The sequence below is a fragment of the Eupeodes corollae genome, chromosome 1, assembly GCF_945859685.1.
Source record: "Eupeodes corollae chromosome 1, idEupCoro1.1, whole genome shotgun sequence".
NCBI classification, from domain to species: Eukaryota; Metazoa; Arthropoda; class Insecta; order Diptera; family Syrphidae; genus Eupeodes; species Eupeodes corollae.
Genome location: NC_079147.1, coordinates 23,136,353 through 23,158,769, shown reverse-complemented (window position 1 = coordinate 23,158,769; position 22,417 = coordinate 23,136,353). Strand labels below are relative to the sequence as shown.

Sequence of the window (22,417 nt, the reverse complement as noted above, 5' to 3'; positions counted from 1 at the left end):
TGGAGCGTTTTTGAGCATAGCGACGGAAGCGAAGAAGATGGGTTTAGTGGTCAATGAGGGCAAGACCAATTATATGCTGTCATCAAAAAAAGACACTGAACAAGACGTCTTGGACAAAACGTCTCTATTGACAGCTATAACTTTGAGGTAGTTAAGGACTTTGTCTGCCTAGGCACCGCTTTTAACACAGACACCGACACCAGCGCTGAAATCAAACGAAGAATAACTCTTGCAAATCGCTGCTTCTTGGGACTTAGAAGGCAATTGAGAAGTAAAGTCCTCTCTCGAGCATCTAAAATCACCATAAGACACTCATCATCCCGGTTCTCATTTATGGCGCTGAGGCCTAAAACCTGTCAAAGAAAGATGAGAGCGTCTTAGGATGCTTCGATAGAAAAATTCTTCGGGTGATTTTTGTTCCCATACTCATAGATGGAGAATGGAGGAGAAGATATAACGACGAACTGTACGGGCTGTACAGCGACGTAGACTTAGCCAGAATTGTAAAAGTCCAACGACTAAGATGGGTGGGGCATGTAGAGCGGATGGACATCAACGCTCCAGCCCGGAAGGTTTTCGAATCCAATCCCGAGGGACGGGGCAGTAGAGGAAGACCGCGATTCAGGTGGCGCACCCAGGTGGGAGAGGACCTCAACCAACTTGGCGTGCGAAACTGGAGACCGCTAGTTAGGGACCAAGCTGGCTGGAGACGCATGTTAACTGTAGCACCACCTAAAGTAAGTAAGTAAGTAATGATGAATGTTTTGATTTCGCATCAAATGTTTCGCTTTCGTTTTGAGCGAGTCCTAACACACATCCTACGTCAATAAATTTAGAGATAGCACTGTGATTATTGATGATTTTTGGGTGATGTCAAGTAGTCAACGCATTGAATATTTACGTTGAAAGTCTAATCGTAGATTAATATTTCAAACCAATTTATTTTTATTCTTGTGAAAACAGAGCACAAAAAGAAAAACGAACGCATCCTCAAATAATAAAATCCTGTCAACCTTTAAGTAAAAAATATTTCTTTAACTGGATAAAGTGTCATTCTATTGCAAGCATTCCAAAACTTTATCTGAACTATTTATATGCACTATTTTTACTGCCTTATTTATGCGCACTATTTTTTTGTTGTTGTTTAGTGTGTAAGACTTTGCTGCGCTGCGTATATGTACATTTATCAATTAAAAAAGCCTAATATTAAATTTGATCACCTCTATTCCCGGATTTATTTCGTATGCAAGAAGTTAACAGAATTTTGGAAGAACAATAAGGCCCGACAAAATTCAATTATGAGAAATTATTCATATTGGCTTGACAAATCTGAGACTGTCTAGCTACAAAATTATTAAGAAGGAAAAAAAGAACTGCTGTCCTGATGCCGACAAAATTATTGTCACCGAGATAGATGCCGAAGTAGATTTAAAGCCTTTACTTAACTACACGGCAACAAGAATTCTTACATCGGAAAAAGACGTTCTTGACACTCGCAACAGGGACTCATATAAAAGCCTACAGTTACAAAGAAAATAGGGATTTGATGGAACTACAGGAAAAAGCGTGTACAAACAAATCTTTCATGATCCTTATGCTAAAGACAGCGATTTATTTGTTAGATCTTATGCTCCACTGGGTTTACATTAAAAAATGACAATAATGAAGATGTTGTTGTTTAGAAAAATCCTAGACCTGCCTCAACACGATACTGTCCGCCAATTAGATTTCAATTTAAAAAAGAAACTACTGCTGTATCTGTTTTTGAAGAACAATAATATACTGACAAAATAAAGAACTTGCAGCCTTTAACTATAACTATTAATGATAAAGAATGGCCAGTCACTAATAACTTACATTTAACTTTATTTGACAGAATTTGAAAAATAAAAAATAGTACAAGCTGAAATCAGAACAAAATTTGGATTAATGGTAGACAGCCCGCAACCGGGAGAAAGTGGTTCTTCAAATGATGAAAATACAGCAATTTCGAAATTTCTGCTGAGATAACTTTAATAGACAAAATATTGATTGACAGATGTGCAACTACTTTAAAGGCTTTGAATTCAGGTCATAATATCGATGCAGATAAGTTCAGAGTTTTCGCCTTAAATACAGCTGAACAAATAATCGAAGCATATCCATGGTACTATTTACCTGCTTCAGTTCACAAAATTTTTAGAAATTATACGACTAGGTCACTTCTTCTGTTAAATTTCCATTATTCTGTTGCTTTTGTAGCCTTTTTTAAATGTATTTTAAAAATGTCTACACGAAAGCTGAATGAATAGAAAGTTTAATCTCTTTGGGTTTTAAATAGACTATGATGTAGCTAGCCCTAAGAACCACTTTAACGATAGACACAGTGGTATTTTATTTTCTTCAGCGCCTAAAAGTAAGCAAGAAAATCCGAAAAGTTGAGAATCAGCTCTTTTTGTAAATGTAAATGACTTTCAATTTGATCGCTCGTGTAAAATAAGCCAAGTGAGATAAACAAGCTGCACAGTAACTGCTGGATCTCATTTTGTAAAAAAGTACGTCCCGATTATGCGGCCAGCTAATAAACCGCGTCAGTCACTACTTGTGAGTTCATTGGTTGGTTTTTCGACAATCATTCTTCGACTGTCATTTAACAATTGCGGCAATTCTACTTATTGACGAATCCACTTAGGTGATGTGCCTCATCATTGAAGATGTTTTTCTGCGAAAAATGATCATCCAATGTAGCCATTTCTTGTCACTATTCTGACCATTGACAACACATGAAATGGTCGAGAGGCTTTAGTTCTTGAGTCCATCGCACCTCATAAGCGTGTTAATAAAAGTCTTTATGCATAATGTTTTTCAACAAGGAGCGTGAAAGTTGCAATTGTTGGGCACGATGGCGTTGAGGTGGACCTGGCCGACTCGTTCAGCCACACTATTGCGAACGGCACCGATGTTTTCTGCACTACGAGCTGAACGAGCATGCACTGGTGTCTTCTCATCTCCTCCCCGTTTTGCTCAAATCTGTGCACGATTTTTCCAATTGTACGTATATTTTGACTATTTGATCAGGATTTCATTCAAACGCCCATTTTCATTATAAGCCTGATTAAATTTAACGCGTTGCTTGATTATGTATCTTTCAGTAATTCCAATTGAGTTAAGTTTTAAATTGAGAAGTGTCAAATGAAATGCAGAGAAACTCTAGACGTTAAGGTCTGGTTCACATTCAATATCGGCCCTTAAAATGTAACCACGCTGCATTAATAAATAATAAATGTGGATTTTTGGCCGATGACAAACAATGTTTTGTCTTCTGTCAGTAAAAAATTAAGCCATGGTACTCGCACTTCCAGGAATGCTTATCAGTTTACTCCTAGCTCAATTTCGGGCGTACTGTCAAGTATAGAGATCGAGAATGTGGAATACTATGGCCCACTCTCTTCGGATATTCAGAACATTAATACCAATAGGCAACGGTTTATTATTTTAAATTCTTCCCTATTTTTCCAATGCTCTGTGTTTAAAAAAAAATATAAAGGGTACTAATTACACCTTGAGTGCATGTAAATTATTAAAAAATCTATTGTGAGAAGGTTTGTTTTATAAATCCGCGATTTTGATAGCATCTGCCTTCGAAACCGACCAATCTTAAGTGGTTTCCCATAAGTCTAACGAAGCCAACAAAATCACATTTTTGGCGACATTTTTCAGGAAAATGTGACCACCAAGACTTTATATACCATTCCATATTTGACATCAGCGAGTATTAAGATCCAATGCATTTTATCTAAGTATTTGGAAAAGTTGTAGGTATATTTCTCAGAAACCCTCAGTATCTAAGTATTTGGAAAAGTTGTACATTTCCCAGAAACGCTGCCATTATACGTGATTGCAAACGAAAGTTTCTGTTACAAAGACTACCAACATTACCAAGACTACCTGCAACTTTAATATCAACTGGTTTCCTTACACGCCAAAAGTAAGTCCCCAGTTCTAAGGCTATAAGAAATTTCGTAATTCGTAATGATAATGAAAAACTTACTTACTTACTAAAGGTGCGGCACTACAGTCCTGTGTGAACTAGGGCCTCACCCAACAAACTTCTCCATCTAGCTCGGTCACTAGCTAGATGTCTCCAGTTTCGCGCTACATGTTGGGTGAGGTCACCTTCCACTTGTGCGCACCACCTGATCCGCGGTCTTTCGAACTTCATTCCTGCTTTGAAACCTATCATCATCTTCGACCGCTCGCTTCTTATGCCCTCTCTTTTTCCTTCTAAGAAGTCGGTGTTCCTCTCGCCTCTTCTGCTCATAGAGCTCATGAGCAGCTCTGGTTCTTTTATGCAGCGCTGCTTTGCGTGCCTGTTGTTTGGCTGCATTTTCCTGCCTGCCTCATCAAACCAGGGGTTCCTTGTTGGTGGCTGTGTGATAATGCAAAAAGAAAAAACTTTTAATTGATGTTTATTTAACTGCCATTAACAAGTAAAAGCGATGTAAGTCAAGGTTTCCCATCCTTAACGTGGCTTTTTGTTTGAGGCTGATGCCAATGCTCCAGAATAAATACGTTTAGAAAACTTGTCTTAAAAATTGTGATTGTTTCGCAATTCTTGTTGAAAATAAAGCGCCATCTATATTAATATCTTTAAATTTCAACAATAAAAAATCAGATACCATAAGCTCGGGAATGTAATCCATTCCCCATATCAATTTTAACATCTTCATTTTTGAATAAGTTATCACACAGGCAATACAAAAACCTGTGCCTCAACTGCAACAATTCCAGTGATCCGGTTAATTTAAGTGCACTTCAATATAGACCCAACCAACGAAGATACAACGTTGCTGGTTTATCAACCGGCCTGAATCTTTGTGTAAACTGAACTTTAATAGCCTTAAGACCTAAGCCTTTATTCAAATACGGTGTTATGTCGTTTATGGAATATGTAACTCTAAAGATTGACGAAGAACCAGCAAACCTGTACTGTCGTCAAAGCTAAAAGCTACAGCAGCAACATTCTCATAGTATTTCTTAAGTGTCGATTCTTCACATCGTTTAATTTTCCCAATAGCTCAATTTTGTCCACCTCAAGCTCAATTTTCAGTCATCCCATTTTCAAAACACAAAGATGACAACTACTAAGATATCGGGCTCTTGAAAATTAAACTTTCCATTGGAAAACCCCTTATGTTACCTCTTTTTACTACAAAATGATATGTTGACCAAATTAAAGCATCTTACACCTAATTTCATTTGACATGAGTTCAGTAACGTACACTTTCCTACGACCTTTGTGAAAATCTTAAACTTTGAATAACATGTCAAGTATTAAAATCAACTAAATTAATTGTGTCTTGAAAAGAATAAATATTTTCATTTGTATTTGTACATAGTACAATTTGACTCTTCCATTTACAGCGAAATAGCTATGACGTCTTCTAGCGATTCTTCAAGGTAATTTGGTCATCAAATTTATTTACAAATTTAAACTTTGACACTATATTATTGATTTCCGTTTAATTTAGAAGTACGAGTAGAAAGGTCAAAGTAAAAGACAAGAATGACAAATTGAAACTAATATCTATGATTGCATACGTAGTATTGACAATGGTTCCTATTGTCTTTCTAGTGATAATAATTGTAAACAATGCAAAAGAATATCAAAAATCTGATGTTAATGATACTATTACAACAAATGAATGAATAAACAGATGAATTTACATATCTCAAGACAAGAATAATTTAAAAAATGTATTTATTATATGATTTCTGATATCATCTGCGTGATAGCTAATTTGTTATCTTTATAAAAAGATACTTATAAAAGGTCATTTCCTTTGACTTGATCTCATCTGATCTTTATCTGAAGAATTGATTTGATATGTACATACATTTAAATTGAATATTTTTTAATAATTCAAATCTATGAAAGTTAATTTCCTTAAACTTTGTATAAACATGAATCAGATAGTTAATTTAAATTGATTATTTTTTACTCATCTAAATGAATAAAATTAATTTCCTTTGACTTTTTGATCTGATAAATATTCTTTAGCAAGCAAAATAGATCAATACTTTCAACGGCGCAATTTCATAGGTCCCAGGTCCGAAAAGTCAAATACAATTCGGGCCGTCCTAATTGCTAATGGAAGCTTAACCTATACGTACACTTTTCAATGATTTTTTCCAACAAATCTCGATTAAAATTTAATTTTAAAATTTTGTCGTAGTTTATGTTAACAATGATCCAGATCAGATCATCTATAAATTTGGTTTACAACAATAAAACGCAATACTGGAGTGGAATCCGTTAAGGTGATGACAGTCAAAATAATCGAATAAAGTTAAATCGCTCTCACAACAAAAATTTTATGGTAATTTTTCAACAAATTAGCTGTTTCTAAAAAGAGCTTCATGAAAATTTCGTGGATGTTTTTTTTTACCATAGCAGTGTAAGAAAATGTGAACATTTTGGTTAACCCTCAATATCTCCCGAGCCAATGACATTTTATATTATATATTGTAACGTGATACCAAACTAGTATGTTTTTTGAAAAAAAATCCAAAACGGGTTTTTTAACAAATCCAAAAATTGGAATAAAAAAAAAAAAAAATTTCACCTCGAAAATTTTACAAATAAAAATGATTTCATCTCCAAAACAATTTCGTGAAACGAAATATAACGTTTTTAACTTCTTGTAATTAGTTTTGTGCAGTTGAATAAATCCAATACAACAAGGTAATTACTAAAGAAGATATTCATTAAAACCGCAAGCACGTATTTTCAATAAGAGAGCCTGATGCCAAACCCTTATGCTTTTGAAATATCAATTGCAACCATCTTACTTTCTCCAAAACGAAAAAAAAAGACTTGCTCCACTGTTCGGTGAGATGAACCATGAGATCACTAGAGGACCTATTGTTACGAAAACCGTACTGTCGGTCATTAAGAAGCTTTCGATCTTTGAGATATTTCTTGAGCTGATAATTAATCAGCGTTTCCATCACCTTGGAAAGAAGGGAAGTAAGTGCAATCGGTCGATAATTATTGGGTGAGGAAGATTTGCCTTTTTTGGGAATAGGCTGGACAAGTGCTGTTTTCGATCCGCTTGGAATGAGACTTGAGGAGTTGGACAGATAAAAAAGCTTACGCAGTGGTTTTGACAGCGTTGAAGAACATCTCTCCAGATATATGTATGTTAAGATCTTTTAGGACTCTCGCCACAGTACGTGTGCAAAAAAAGATTTGTCTTATAGAGTCACTAACGCGCTGGATGACAGTCGGAATCATAACACTCTGGCAGCTTTGAATGAGTGGCGAACTGCTTAGCAAAAAGATTAGCTTCCTCAAGAGCGATAACAAAACGAGTATCACTAACAACGAGTGTGGGAACCGAGCAAGAGGAAGAATTCCTCATGTTTTTTTACAATTGCTCAAAAATTTGTACTGCCTTTGGGACATTGCAGTATTTTTTGCCGTAAATTTTGGTCATGTAAAAATTTGGTCCGTCGAATAGTGGCGTTGCAGGACTTCCTGGCTTGCTTGAACTTATTCTGGTTTTTCTTAGTTGGGTTGGCTTTAAGGCAACGGGAACTTACTTTCTTGACCCTAATAACCTCTTCGCAGCTTGCTTCGAACCATGCGTTTTCGTTAGGCCTGATGCTTTTAACCCTATGTTTGATAAAAGTTCACAAAAAAAGCGTCACTATCGAGGAAGCATATAGTGACCAGTTAAAGATCCTGAAGTAATTATTGAGACCGTCCCAGTTGGCTGTCTCGTATTGTCAAACGGTTCTCTTATTAGCTCTTTCTTTAACTGGAGAGTTTTTAAACAAGAAATATGATATGACAATGGTCAGGTGTGCCTAGAGGAGACATATCATTGATAGTGTACCTTCCAGGTTCAGAGGTAAGAAACAAGTCAAAAGTGATTTTTGCTCGACCTACCACATCCGATATTCGAAGAATTGTGTACATTGAAATTGCCCGTATGAAACGATTTCAATGTGAGGACGAAACAATTCTTTGGAAGAAAAAAAACAAAGCATCAAATTCACGAGAAGTTGATACTCTGTCTAAATTAGGGCTTCGATAAAGGAAGGAATAGTGGATGATTTGCTTATTTGTGGAAAATTTAAACCACATAAAATTAAAGAAAGAATTCCTGCAAAAACTATATTGTGGTAGGAGCTGATAACCAACTTACTTACTTACTTAAGGTGGCGCTACAGTCCGGGGCGGACCTGGTCCTCAACCAACAAGCGTCTCTAGCCAGCTCGGTCCCTAGCTAGCTGTCTCCAGTTTCGCACGCCAAGTTGGTTGAGGTCCTCTCCCACCTGGGTGCGCCACCTGAGTCGCGGTCTTCCTCTACTGCGCCGTCCCTCGGGATTGGATTCTAAGACCTTCCGGGCTGGAGCGTTGATGTCCATCCGCTCTACATGACCTAGCCATCTAAGCCGTTGGACTTTGATTCAGCTAACTAGGTCAGTGTCGCTGTACAGCCCGTACAGCTCGTCGTTATATCTTCTCCTCCATTCTCCATCTATGCGTACGGGACCAAAAATCGCCCGAAGAATTTTTCTCTCGAAGCATCCTAAGACGCTCTCATCTTTCTTTGACAGGGTCCTGGCCTCAGCGCCATAAATGAGAACCGGGATGATGAGTGTCTTATAAATGGTGATTTTACATGCTCGAGAGAGGACTTTACTTCTCAATTGCCTTCTAAGTCCAAAGAAGCAGCGATTTGCAAGAGTTATTCTTCGTTTGATTTCAGCGCTGGTGTCGTTGTCTGCATTAATAGCGGTGCCTAGGTAGACAAAGTCTTTAACTACCTCAAAGTAATAGCTGTCCATGGTGACGTTTTGTCCAAGACGTTGTCGTTCAGTATCCTTTTTTGATGACAGCATATACTTGGTCTTGCCCTCATTGACCACTAAACCCATCTTCTTTGCTTCCGTCGCAATGCTCAAAAACGATCCACTGACATCACGCTTTGATCTTCCAATTATATCAATATCATCTCCGTATCCGAGTAATTGGATGGATCTTTGGAAGATTGTGCCTCTAGTGTTGATGGTTTAGTTTTGCACAATTCTTTCCAGAACGATGTTGAAGAAGTCGCATGACAGTGCATCGCCTTGTCTAAAATTTTTTTTGACATCAAATGCATCGGTAAGATCTTTTCCGACCTTGATAGAGCAGCGTGCATTCTCCATCGTCGTTCTGCACAAACGGATAAGTTTGACAGGGATGCCAAAACTGGACATTGCTCGGTAGAGCTCTTCCCTATAGATGCTGTCATACGCGGCTTTAAAATCGATAAAGAGATGGTGGGTATCGATTTGAAGCTCCTCGTTTTTTTTTTTCAAGTTCTGCCGTAGTGTGAATATTTGGTCGATAGTGGACTTTCCTGGTCTGAAGCCACACTGATAAGGACCAATCAGGTTGTTGACGAATGGCTTCAGACGTTCACATAATACGGCAGAGAGGATCTTATACGCAATGTTAAGGAGACTGATGCCTCTGTAGTTGGCGCAGTTTAGAGGGTCTCCTTTCTTATGTATCGGGCACACTATGCTGAGATTCCACTCATCGGGCATGCTTTCTTCCGACCAAATTTTGCAGATGAGTTGGTGCATGCTCCCTACCAAGTCATCGCCTGCTGCTTTGAATAGTTCGGCGGTGATGCCGTCAGCTCCAGCAGCTTTGTTTGACTTAAGTTTAGATATAGCTATCTTCACTTCGTCAAGGTCGGGTAGGCGGAATTGTTGATCTGCGGCACTGCTCATATGTCTTGTCCAAGAGCTCGAAGAACATATCTTTGGTGTCTTCATCTTTCTCCTCTGTTTGGGCATGCGCGCATATTAGGCTTATGTTGGCGAATTTAGCCTTGATGCGGATTGTCGTGATGCGCTCGCTCACACTGTTGAAACTCAAGACTTTTTGCCTGAGCCTAGTTCCAACAACAAATCCACACCCAAATAGACGCTGTCTTTGTTCTCGGTAGCAGTCGCCGTAGTAGATATCGCAGTCTTTTAGTTTGCGTTTACCCGGTCCATCCCATCGCACTTCTTGGATGGCTGTAATATCTGCCTTGCAGCAGTTTAGGGCTTCCGCTAATTGTTCGGCTGCACGTGGTCTGTTAAGGGACCTAACATTTCACGTACATATCCGAAGTTCGTTGTCCTTATTTCGTTTGCGTGGGTTGTCAACAGTGAATCCGTCCGTATCCGAGGCTTGTTGTTGCTTCGAAACTATGATGTTTTTACGTGGCCAGGAAGTCACCCCGACTTCACAACCCCCAACCTGGAGGGCTGCTAACCAACATCATTCCTAATTATAAGACAAGGTCATGGTAGTGAATAGAACAAAAGCATCAAGCTATACCCATGAATACAAAAATTCAGCAGGATCAGAATCCTCATTTACTACCTACCCCGAAAAAAAGTTTGCTCTAAGCCCGCGAATATAATAATAGTCTACCGTGAAATTTAAAGCCATTGCAAGTTAAAAAAAAAATATCGAAATGGCACCAAACCGTCTTTTGTCGAGAAATCATTTCCGATATCGTAGGTAATTCTTAGTTTCATTACTCTTTTGTCAATATTAGTCAATCAGAAACTCTTACAGACTAGGAATAACAATTTTTTTAAATAAATTCGGAAAACAAGACTTAAATAAATGCATATGAAATTTAAATTAACAAATAGCGATAATGAAAAGTTATTTAAATATTGAAATTTACAGATACATATTATATATTATTCAATAAAAGAGATAAAGTTTTATGTTTAAAAGTCTATCTTAAGCAATTTTCATAAAAATCTACGTTTTGACAAATTGAGTTTGCCACCTTGATGCTACGAGATATTGATTCATTATAACCATAATTTGTCCGATGAAATTGTTCATAAAATAAAACAGTGGAACGAGTATCTCTTGGGGGAATATGAAAACCAATTTTTTTTAACAGAAATGAGCATTCGATTCGAGATGCGAGAATGTCCCGAACAAACATAATTGAAAAGAACTTCCTGCGAAGCTCGAGAGTATTAATCCCAATTAATAAACATCGACTACTGTAACTGGGCATTTCCAAGTTCCAATTAAGTTTGGAGATAGCATACCTTGTAAACCTTTTTTGCACTTTCTCGATTCTAACTAATGCCGTTAAATAATACGGGTTCCAAACCACAGAACAATATTCTAAGATCGACCTTACCATTGAGAAAAAAAGACTGGAATTCACGGGCATTTCTTTTTATAAACCCTAGCATACTCGTAGAGTTCGATTTACTTACTGAAAAATAAATGTGCGATTTAAATGTTAATTTATCATCCCGGATAACACCTAGATCTTTTTTTGAATGACTCGTTGCAGAGTTTCATCTTGCAAATCGTAGCTAAAATGAATGATATCTTTTTTCCTGGAGCAGGAAAGAACTTGGCATATCGATACGTTCAAATGCAGAGAATTTAATTCACACCATTCGGAGAGTCTCGAAAAATCGTCTTGAAGAAGGATACAGTCTTGACAAGTATCTATTTTTCTATAAATCTTTAAGTCATCAGCGTATAAAAGGCACTGAGAATTTGTAAAAATCTCAGAAATATCATTAATAAATAAAAGGAATAACAGAGGGCCGATGTGGTTACCTTGCGGAACTCTTGAAGGAACATAAATATAGTTTGAAAAAGAACTCTCAATTTTTACAATCTGCACTCGATCTGTTAAATAAGATTCTATCCACTTAAGGAGGTTCGAGTGAAATCCTAGACATCCAAGTTTATGAAGAAGAAGCTTGTGGCTTACTCTATCAAAGGCTTTAGCAAAGTTCGTAAAGATAATATCTGTTTGGGAGTTTTTCTCAAAGTTTGATAGAACATAATTGACAAAAATTGTAAGATTTGTTGCAGTAACCCTTCCTTTTTTAAATCCGTGTTGGTAAATTGATATATGCTCACGCACAACGAAAAATATCTTGTCGGAAATAATTTTTTCGAAAAGCTTTGGTATAGTATGAGATCTTACAAATTGGTCTATAATTTGAAATATCTTGTTTGGAACCCGTTTTAAAGATAGGAGTTAGAAATGATACTTTCCATTCATTCAGAAATAATCGACTTTGAAGAGAAATATAAAATAATATTAATAATGGTTCTGCTAGAGAAGCAGCTGCTTTTTTTAGCAGAAATGGTGATAATCCATCAGGTCAAGGAGACTTGGAGTCATCAATTCCCTTCAAAGCATTTCAAACTTCCTCTTTGCTATCATGAAGGTTGCCAAGACTAAATAGAATTTCCAACAATTTGAGGCTGGATGAAATAGCGCTGTGCGTAACTACTCCGATCCATTGAAACGACAAAAATCTAAAAATTCTTTTGATGAAAACTGGCTGCCATTGTCAGTTACAATTACTTCTGGTAACTCCTCTAATGCAAATATTTTCTAAATGCAAATATTTTGTCAATGATGAAGCTGTTTTCTTCATTGGAATTACAAATTGAAATCTTGAGAGGGTATCAACACAAATCAACCACATTTGGTTTAAAAATGGCTCAGCGAAATCCAAATGAATACGCTCACAAGGCTTCTCAGGTTGCGGCCACGGGATAAATTGGTTTCTAGGGTCGACAGCAGATGATTGGCAAAAAGAACACTTTTTTACATTGGATTCAATGCTTTTGTCAATGTAAGGCCACCAGCAATACCTTCGAGCAAGGTGTTTTGTGCGGACTATATCCCAATATCCGTCATGGAGCATTTTAAGTACTCGAACTTGAAGGTTACTCCAATATAATCCGTTTTGATCAATAAAACACCCTTGTGCGTTGTGAGTGAATTTCGTTTATTGCAAAATGGCAGCAACTTATGTTCTTTAGGAAGCAGTTTTTCTGCCCATCCATTCTGTGTATAAAACTCTACTTTTTTAAGAACAATATCTTTTCGTGTCTCTTCTGCAATTTCATGGGCATCGACTGGAAAGTTTTGAACGTTTTCTTCAATTTCTTAAGTAAGTTCTTGGCAAGATTCTTCCATGGCATCAACATCGAGATCTGGACCCATTGGTAGGCGCGATAAAGCATCGGCATTGGCATTTTGGCTTGAAGTTGTGTAGTGAATTTCATAATTGAAGCCCATTAAAATAAGAGCCCAAAGAGTTAAACGACCTGTAGTCATCATTGGTAGCTTTTTACTTGGATGAAATAATGTTAATAGCGTCTTATACAAGATACATTTTCGAAAATAATTGAAAAGGCCTCCTTTTGAATTTGGCTATAGTTGCGCTGTGAGTCACTTTAAGTCCTTAAAGCATGAGCTATGGGCTGCTCTGTGCCATCTGGATTTATGTGAGTAGTATGACGCATCTGTTGCTAAAGCAATTCAGGTTTATAATACGTCAACACTGTTGCGTCCTTTGGTGGAGCTTCCCAACGAAATGGTACATTCTGCTTACGGAGTGCATTTAAAGGAACTGCGATCTGTGCAAAATTACTAATAAAAGAATTATAATAATTAATTTTACCCATGAACGATTGCAGTTCTTTTAGATTATTCGGGCGAGGCAGTATTTTAATAGCTACCACTTTACTTCCAGCTTGATGTACACCTTTAGCACTCACCAGATGGCCCAAATATTCCACCTCTGGTTTCATAAATTCACATTTTCTGAGATTCACTTTAAGACTTTGCTCATACAATCGCTTAGAAATGGCTTCTAAATTAAACAAGTGCTCTTGGATAGTAGAACCAGTGACGAGAATGTCATCAAAGAATATAGCACACGAAGGACCTTCTAAAATTGCTTCTAAAGTGCGCTGGAAAATTGCAGGGGCGGCAGCTACACCAAAAGGAAGACGCACAAATTTATATAATCTTAGATTGGTATTAACGACAACGTATTGCTCAGTTTCTTCATCTAACTCAAAGTTTAAGTAAGCATCTGACAAGACAAGCTTACTAAAATGTTGTCCTTTGGCTAACGTGACGAACATTTTCTCAGGGCGGGGAAGCGGGTGCTTATCTATCTTAAGCTAAGGATTGATAGTGGCCTTGCAACTTCCACAGATTCGAAGTTTGCCGTTGACTTTTGACTAAAGGAGCTGCTGAATCGAATTTTCTTCCAAATACAATCATCTTCGAGACGTTTTGCTTCCATTTTAAATGCATCGATTTGAGCAAATGGAATTGGTCTGGCCTTAAAAAATGTCGGTGTTGCAATATATATGGCATATGGGGCAATATGCCCTTTTTTATTGCATTTTCTGCAAACCGGTAGGATGGGAAGTTATCAGTGTGGGTCGCGTCATAGCCTCTTTTTTAGATTTTTTATTGGAATCATTTTAAAATTTCATAAAAGCTACAATGAATTGTGACAATTCTAATCGAAATTGTTTGATCGAATTTAATTGAGTTGAATTATCTTACCCAGAAAACTCTATAATAGTCAATTGGAATATCAAAAATGTTTTTCTAACTTTTTTCGTGATCCTAAAATCAATTTTTCTATTTTACAATAGGTGACATTTTTTTATCTTAAGTTTGATAACACTTCCAACTATTTCAAATAAAAACAATGTTTCCATTTCCGTTTATAAAATAATGGTTATGTTAAACAAAACAGAACATATTTTTTTTTGAAATTAAAATAAGTATTGAAAAAAAGCATATAAATATTTGCCAAAGTACATAATACTCCACTCTTAACGTCTAATAATATACTGCAGTTGCGCCCACGATTAATCAGACACATGAAATATATATTTTCACTTTATAACCGTTTTTTATAACATTCAAACACGACTTTCGTTTAAATAAGCCACAACTACAATATGATCCATTGAACAGCAAATTAATGTTAAAAACAAAAGCAACTCTTTAATTAAAAACTTCACACATAATCGAATACTTAATACTTCGTTGCGTATTCTGTCTATTTAATACCTTCTTCAAGGTGTCGAGGTATTAAAGAGACATGTTGTTAGCATACTTTAGGACTTATTTTTTGCCATTCTTCTTGAAAGCCCATTTTGCTTTTTGATCAGGTGACTTTTTGTGCGTTTTAAATAATTTAGGACAACTATACAAGCTTTTGCTGAAGCTGTATGGACGAGGAAGAGGAGGAAACAATTCTTCATCTTCTCTGTACATGCCCTGCTCTGGCTCAAAAACGCAAGAATTACCTAAGAGAATTCTTCTTAAGCGATCTTAACGATCTAAGCATAATCAGCCTCTCACGTTATGTAAGGGACTCAAACTGGTTCCATTGAGCTTAGGAGGAAGCCTCAAGATTCATGTGGTATCACTATGCCTAAGTGTTTCGGTTTCCATCTTGGACAGCCACTTTAACCTAACCTAGCCTAGGACAACTATGCAGTAACCACGACTTTAAAGCACACGATATGTGCCTTGCGTAGTTTTCTTGGTAGAATATTAATTTGTCTTGTATTCCCAACCCTTAACCTTGTTTCAAAATATAATGTTAGGCATTTGATAGATTTTACCTTCCACAAAATCTTAGTTTTGGACACCAGAACTTGCTACACATCCTCACACCGCCATACTTCACAGTAGCTCGAGAATGCTAATGAGAAAATTCTTCCATTTAAACTTTTCAAATCATTATTTTCTCAAAAAGGTGACATTTTTTCAAATGAAGATGTTGACTTCAAACTACATTGGCTCTCAGCTTAAAAGATGCAACCTTCATAGATCGGCTAATAAGGCCTTTGTTTATGAAAACCATAGTACTCTCATGGTGGAATTCGAATAGGGCGGCTTCTAGATATTTTTTGTGGAACGTTCAGTGAAGATATTATAATTTGAAATAGAGAAAGAATATAGTGAATTAACGAAAGTCTGAGTGCGAGAGGAAACACACGTGTTTGTTTGTGTTTGTATTTTGGTTTGGTTATATTTCTGCATACGCAAAACGGTAGACTTTCTATACAAAGATGATAAGACAAAAGCAGGTGAAGTCGATTTCGTGTAGGAGTTTTATATTTTTGATGATTTGAGGATTGTATTAGGGAATTCAAACTTAAACTACCTGTTATAGGCAAGTAAATATGTTGGTATTGTATTCCTATCCAATAATAAATGATAATTAATTTTATTTTATTTTATCGAATAAACCTTTCTTACAATTTGTTTTTAAATCAAACATAAAGAAGTTTAAATCTTCAATTTGTTGATTCATATTGAACGCAATTAAAAAGCTGGTTACAAAATTATTGACAATTAAGTGTAGTGAATTTTTTAAATGGGATGAGGAACTTTTAAAAAGTTTTGTTTTAAAAATTAATACAAATCATTGAGTTTATAAAGTAGGTAGTTATATCTTCCTGTCAAAAAATTGTTTCAAGGACAAAATTTGAGACATATTTTGTATACGTTCTTATGATATTGTGCTATATGTACATAGGTATTTATTATAGTCTATCTACAATAGTAAGTTAGCAAGGATGCAGGGAAATGCTTTCTTTTATTTTAGTAAACCTACTCTGGCCCATTTTTGAGCTTACATCAACTTTGTTTGGATCTTTATTTTTAGAGAAATATTAGAATTTGTAATTGTACTTACATACCTACATAAATTTGATGACTTTGTCTCAGTCTTAAGATATCTAAATTTTAGCAAATGCAATTTTTTTTCTGTCAGAGCAAAGTTTTTAAATTTGGGGTAATTTTTCTATAAATTTGAAATAAACATAAAGTTTTACTACTGTTTTAAAATATAGGTATTAATAATAAAATTAAACTCCAATAGAAGTTTACGAAAAAAAAACAAAAACATTTAATGTTTGTCAAAGGCTTTAAACAGAATGGGAGATCACGATAGCTCGACCGCCAAGATTTGGCCAAAAACGTGCACTTTTGATTATCGTTTTATTTCTCTTCGTGTAGTAAGTAGAAGCAATTTCAGAAGTAATGTGTTGAATTGAAAAAAAAATCCTTTACCTAGTCTATTTAAAAATATTTCCTATATTTTATTATTTAAAAATACATCTGTTAAAAACAGTTTGTAAAAATTTTAAAAGTACCAACAATATTTTGCATATGATGAAATAGTTGTATTTCAAAATCTATTTTAACTTGATTTTTAGTCGAAACCCAATTGTTACTAATTTTAGTAGTATTTTTTGTATAAACTAATACAAATTGGATAAATGAAATTAATTTGCAGTCAATATCTTCTATTGTTCACCAGATATGGAGAACCGAACATAAATTGTTACCAATAATGTGCGTACTATTTTTTGAAGATATTATTTTTTTTATGAAAAAACTTATTGTGGGATTTTTATGAAAAATTAACTGAATGTAGAAAACAATATTTCTTATAAGATACAATCAGCTCAAAGCCATAATCTGTATATATTTGAGTCGAAAATCAATTCTTACCAATTTTTAATAATGTTTTTTTTTAGGTTTTAATTTTTTATAGAAAAAATTTTCGATTCGATTTTTCTCCAAATTTTACCAGATGTCAAAAACGTTATACTTGTTGCACAGAACTATACACACGTTACAATATATTATTTAAATTTTAATTCAAGTCTCTAGCATAAATGGTTCTTTTTTCTAAAGTCATTTCTGCATCTCAGGAAAGTACTATAGTTTTCATATACAAAGATAAGACATACGTTTAAAACACAGAGCTCTTGTCCAAAAATGTATGTGGCAATGTAAGGCATATTGGAAGTCACGTTATGATTTTGGTATTCTTTCAGTCAGGACCTTGTTTTCATCGAAGAAAAAATGGATACAAATTTGTTTATATTTTGATACTTTAAAACAGAATTTAATAAAAGTTGCAAAAAATTTAAAAATTAGGCAAAATTTCAGACTTTTGCCAAGACAACGATCCCAAAACAAATCAGTAATTTTTCGGTATTAGTTGATTTGGAACAACCCTCACGATATGTAAACACCTCCTCAATACACAGGCTTGAAAATATATATTGAACAATTTTATTTTTGAATTTAAAAAATTTAAGTTATGTTTTCAAAGGTAAATTTTAATTAAATGTTGTTTCTTTGATAACATAATTTTAAAAATTTCTTATAAACAAATAGTTTTACTTCAAATGGTAGCTATTTTTCCATAAAATATAGATACAAGCTTTAAATGTTAAGATTGAGTGCATCATTTAAGCTGAAAACCACTGCAATTTGACGTTATAAACAAATCGTTTTCATTTATTCACTCATTTAATCAATTACTTACTTGCTACAGTCCGGGCGACCTGGGCCTCAACCAACATAATTCTCCAGTCAACTCGGTCCCTAGCTAGCTGTTTCCAATTTCGCAGCCAAGTTGGTTGAGGTCTTCACCCACCTGGGTGCGCCACCTGAGTCGCGGTCTTCCTCTACTTGGACGTTGGTGTCCATGCGCTCTACAAGACCTAGCCACCTTAGCCGTTGGACTTGAATTCTGCTAACTAGGTCAGTGTCGCTGTACAGCCCGTACAGCTCGTCGTTATATCTTCTTCTCCATTGTATATCTATGCGTAGGGGACCAAAAATCACCAGAAGAATTTTTCTCTCGAAGCATCCTAAGACGCTCTCATCTTTCTTTGACAGAGTCCATTCTTCAGCACCATAAATGAGAACCGGGATGATGAGTGTCTTATAGATGGTAATTTTAGATGCTCGAGAGAGGACTTTACTTAGGACTTTACTTCTCAATTGCCTTCTAAGTCCAAAGAAGCAGAGATTTGCAAGAGTTATTCTTTGTTTGATTTCAGAGCCGGTGCCGTTGTCTGTGTTAATAGCGGTGCCTCGATAAACAAAGTCCTTAACTACCTCAAAGTTATAGCTATCCATGGTGACGTTTTGTCCAAGACGTTGTTGTTCAGTATCCTTTTTTGATGACAGCATATACTGGGTCTTGCCCCCTTTAACCACTAAACCCATCGTCTTCGCTTTCATCGCTATGCTCAAAAACAATCTAATAACATAACGCTTTGATCTTCCAATTATGTCAATATCATCTGCGTATCGGAGAAATTGGATGGACCTTCGGAAGATTGTGCCTCTAGTGTTGACGGTTGAGTTTTGCACAATTCTTCTCCTAAACGATGTTAAAGAAGTTGCATGACAGTGGATCGCCTTCTCTAAAACCATTTTTGACATCAAAGGCATCGGTGAGATCTTTTCCGACCTTGATAGAGCAGCGTGCATTCTCCATCGATAAGTTTGACAGGGATGCCAAAACTAGACATTGCTCGGTAGAGCTCTTCTCTATAGATGCTGTCATACGCGGCTTTAAAATCGATAAAGAGATGGTGGGTATCGATTTGAAGTTCCTGGGTTTTTTCCAAGATCTGCAGTAGTGTGAATATTTGGTCGATAGTGGACTTTCCTGGTCTGAAGCCACACTAATAAAGACCTATTAAGTTGCTGACAAACGGCTTCAGATGTTTACATAACACGACGGAGGATATTACATGCAATGTTAAGGAGACTGATACCTCTGTAGTTGGCGTAATTTAAAGGGTCTCCTTGTTTATGTATCGGGCAATCTATGCTGAGATTCCACTCATCGGGCATGTTTTCTTCCGACCATATTTTGCATATGAGTTGGTGCGTGCTCTCTAACAAGACATCGCCTGCTGCTTTAAATAGTTCGGCAGCGATGCCGTCAGCTCCAGCAGCTTTGTTTGACTTAAGTTTAGATATAGCTAACTTCACTTCGTCAAGGTCGGGTAGGCGGAATTGTTGATCTGCGTCGCCGAGGTTGAGTTTTTAGTGAACTCTGCCGGACAAATGCAGCCACCTACAGACTTCTGCCAAATCCATATGTGTAATCAGCGAGGCGTAATTGTCAAGATCCAATGCATTTGAACTGGTTTCCCTCTTTCCGTTCCCCTTTCTTGATGCTTGATGCCCTGTTTCTTTGGTAAGAAGGAACAGATATTTTAAGACGTAGCTCAGAATTTTGATAAGGTGTGACACTTGGGACTTTATTCAGGCACTACTATGAAATACAAATACGTTATTTATGTTAAAAATCTACTCTTTGGAGTACTTTACGACCAAAATAACTCAAAACTAAATAAAATTGAAGTCGGTGTACCAGAAGGGAGTATCTTAGGGCCAACACTGTTTCTTTTATATGCAAGGGATATTCCAGTGGGCATCAACGCTAATATGGCCACCTTTACCGATGGTAGCTACCCGATAAATCCGTTACGTAGTCAACACAAACAATTAAAAATTCAGTCGCAAAAGTTAGTTTTTTTAAGGCCCCTCTCCATGTTTCACAATTGTCTGCTTTTTAAAAAGATTGTTCTAAGTAGCTTTTTTGTCAACACCCTCTTGTTGTAGGCTGTATTCCGATAACCAAGTGATACTTTTTGTCCATATGGATTGCCACATAGCTGAACAAAAATTACAGGTTTCTATGTATGTCCCATACATAGCCCAGCTATTAGCCATCAACAACAATATACTACGTATGTATAACATTATAGCCATTGCAGGCACAGACAGATATAAAACTGTGCCAACTCATAGATCAAAAACCGCTTCCAGCCACTTGGACTTCATATTTCATCATACAAAGTCTATGTAAGCCTGCTTCCGTATAACAATCATGGGCAAGCTATACTATACAAATATAAGATAGGTCTTGGTATTGCTAGGTAAGTTACCCACAGGCATCGGGGGTGGTGGTAAAAATTGTAATGGTAATGTTGATGGTGGTAGCTGCAACAGTTGCACCTGGGTGTGTGTTAATTTGTCATTAAGCATTAATTACCATAAGTGAAAATTTTACAACCAAACAGATAGCCGCCGGTTGTCAACGGTTTTTGAGGCATAGACTCTTCGAGTTCCAGCAGCCATAATAACTTAACGTATACATCCAGCGACAGAACAGAGTCAGTTCGAGCTCAGTACTACGAAATAACATAAATATATAGCATCGCCCAGCATCAGAATAATTCAGTAGCGCCAAATTAAAGGACAACAAAGACGCCATTGAAATCGAACTGCATAGGTTTTACCCAAGCACCCATAAACAAAGTATACGGGTATAAACATAGGTGCATATAAATATGTATGTATATATCTACTTACTCGAGTATAGGACTAATTAATTATGCGCTTTAGTAATTTATTAATATCAAAAGTTGACAAGGTGGAAATTTATGGATTCTTCTTGGACGATGCAAGGCGTCGCTCGTCGTCGTCGTTGTTGTCGACGGTTTGTGTCGGTAGGGTAGTGAGGTGGGATGGGTGGGTTTGGTGGTAGTGGAAGAGCAGAAGCTTATATGGAGGAGCACACCAATTTGCGCGTCTCATGATGTCTGCTCATTCATCTGTTTTGTTCTACTGCATCATCAACAAATGTGGGGTGAATAGGAAAGTTGTGGGGGTATGGTGATGGCTCGAAAAGTCTTTGGACGTTCTGTGTTGGTGGTGGTTGTGCACCACCAACCGGCAACGGAATGTACTAAGTGAGTGCAGACATTTTAATTACACACCGCGCAGCCAGTAGCTGCAATGAAGTACCTTCTACTGCCACCGCACATATACTACACCTCAAGACATGAGGGGAGGGGATAGGGGGGAAACAGTCTGCACCGTGTATAGTCAAGGTGATAAAATACCCGATAATTGCAAAAGCACAAGTCATCCAATGAGTACGTTTTCTGTTTTTTTTTTAATATTCATTTAATAATTTAATTGACAAGATTTACTGTGATTGTAATTAGGGACGTGGTCTCGTCTTCAATGGCATAAATGTCAACGACTGCATTGAAGGTTGGAGCGGTAGTTTCTTCCAGAATAATTACTTTCTTACATTTAAGCATAAAATATGGAGACATTTAAAGGCTTAAAGGTGGTCTCTTCGAAATAGATTAGCTTAAAATTAAAATTCGTCTTTATTGGAAATTTTCATCAGTCTTTGCTGGAATAGTTCACCTTTGATTTAAGCCATGAATTTTATGTACTTTTTAATCGCAGTGCTTTTGTTTCTATTTAACCATTCTTAATAGCTAAGAATCAATGTACAGCATTTTCTTTCTGATTCACGTCCTCAAGTTCGAATCTGGGGCATACAAATCAAGAACCTTCCGAAATGTGTGAAATTGGTAAATGCTTAAACTATCCTTTCAATTATTATTACACAACATTTCCTTATTGGGCTTTTACGTAGCGTATGACATCTCGAATCTGCTGGTATAAAGTCTAGACATTCCGAAATATCTGAAATCTATAATAGCTTAAATATCGATTAACCAAAATTCGTTAAGTTTACGTTTATTCAAAATCTATTGACACAAATGATTTGTCATTTAACTGTCAAATAATATCCTCTCACATGACACACATTCTAATTTTGACATTCAATAAATACTTATGTATATTCGACAGCACGCATATATGTATGTATTTTTGTTACTAAGTCCATATACCTA

At 36.3% G+C, this 22,417-nt stretch overlaps 1 long non-coding RNA gene across 1 annotated transcript; it reads left to right on the top strand.

Moving 5' to 3' along the window:
- The first annotated feature begins 5,311 nt into the window (after positions 1-5,311).
- LOC129945311 (uncharacterized) lies at positions 5,312-5,726 on the top strand. The gene is made up of 2 exons (XR_008781490.1): positions 5,312-5,439; positions 5,511-5,726. It is a non-coding gene; the product is annotated as an uncharacterized LOC129945311 (long non-coding RNA).
- Positions 5,727-22,417: the final 16,691 nt, after the last annotated feature.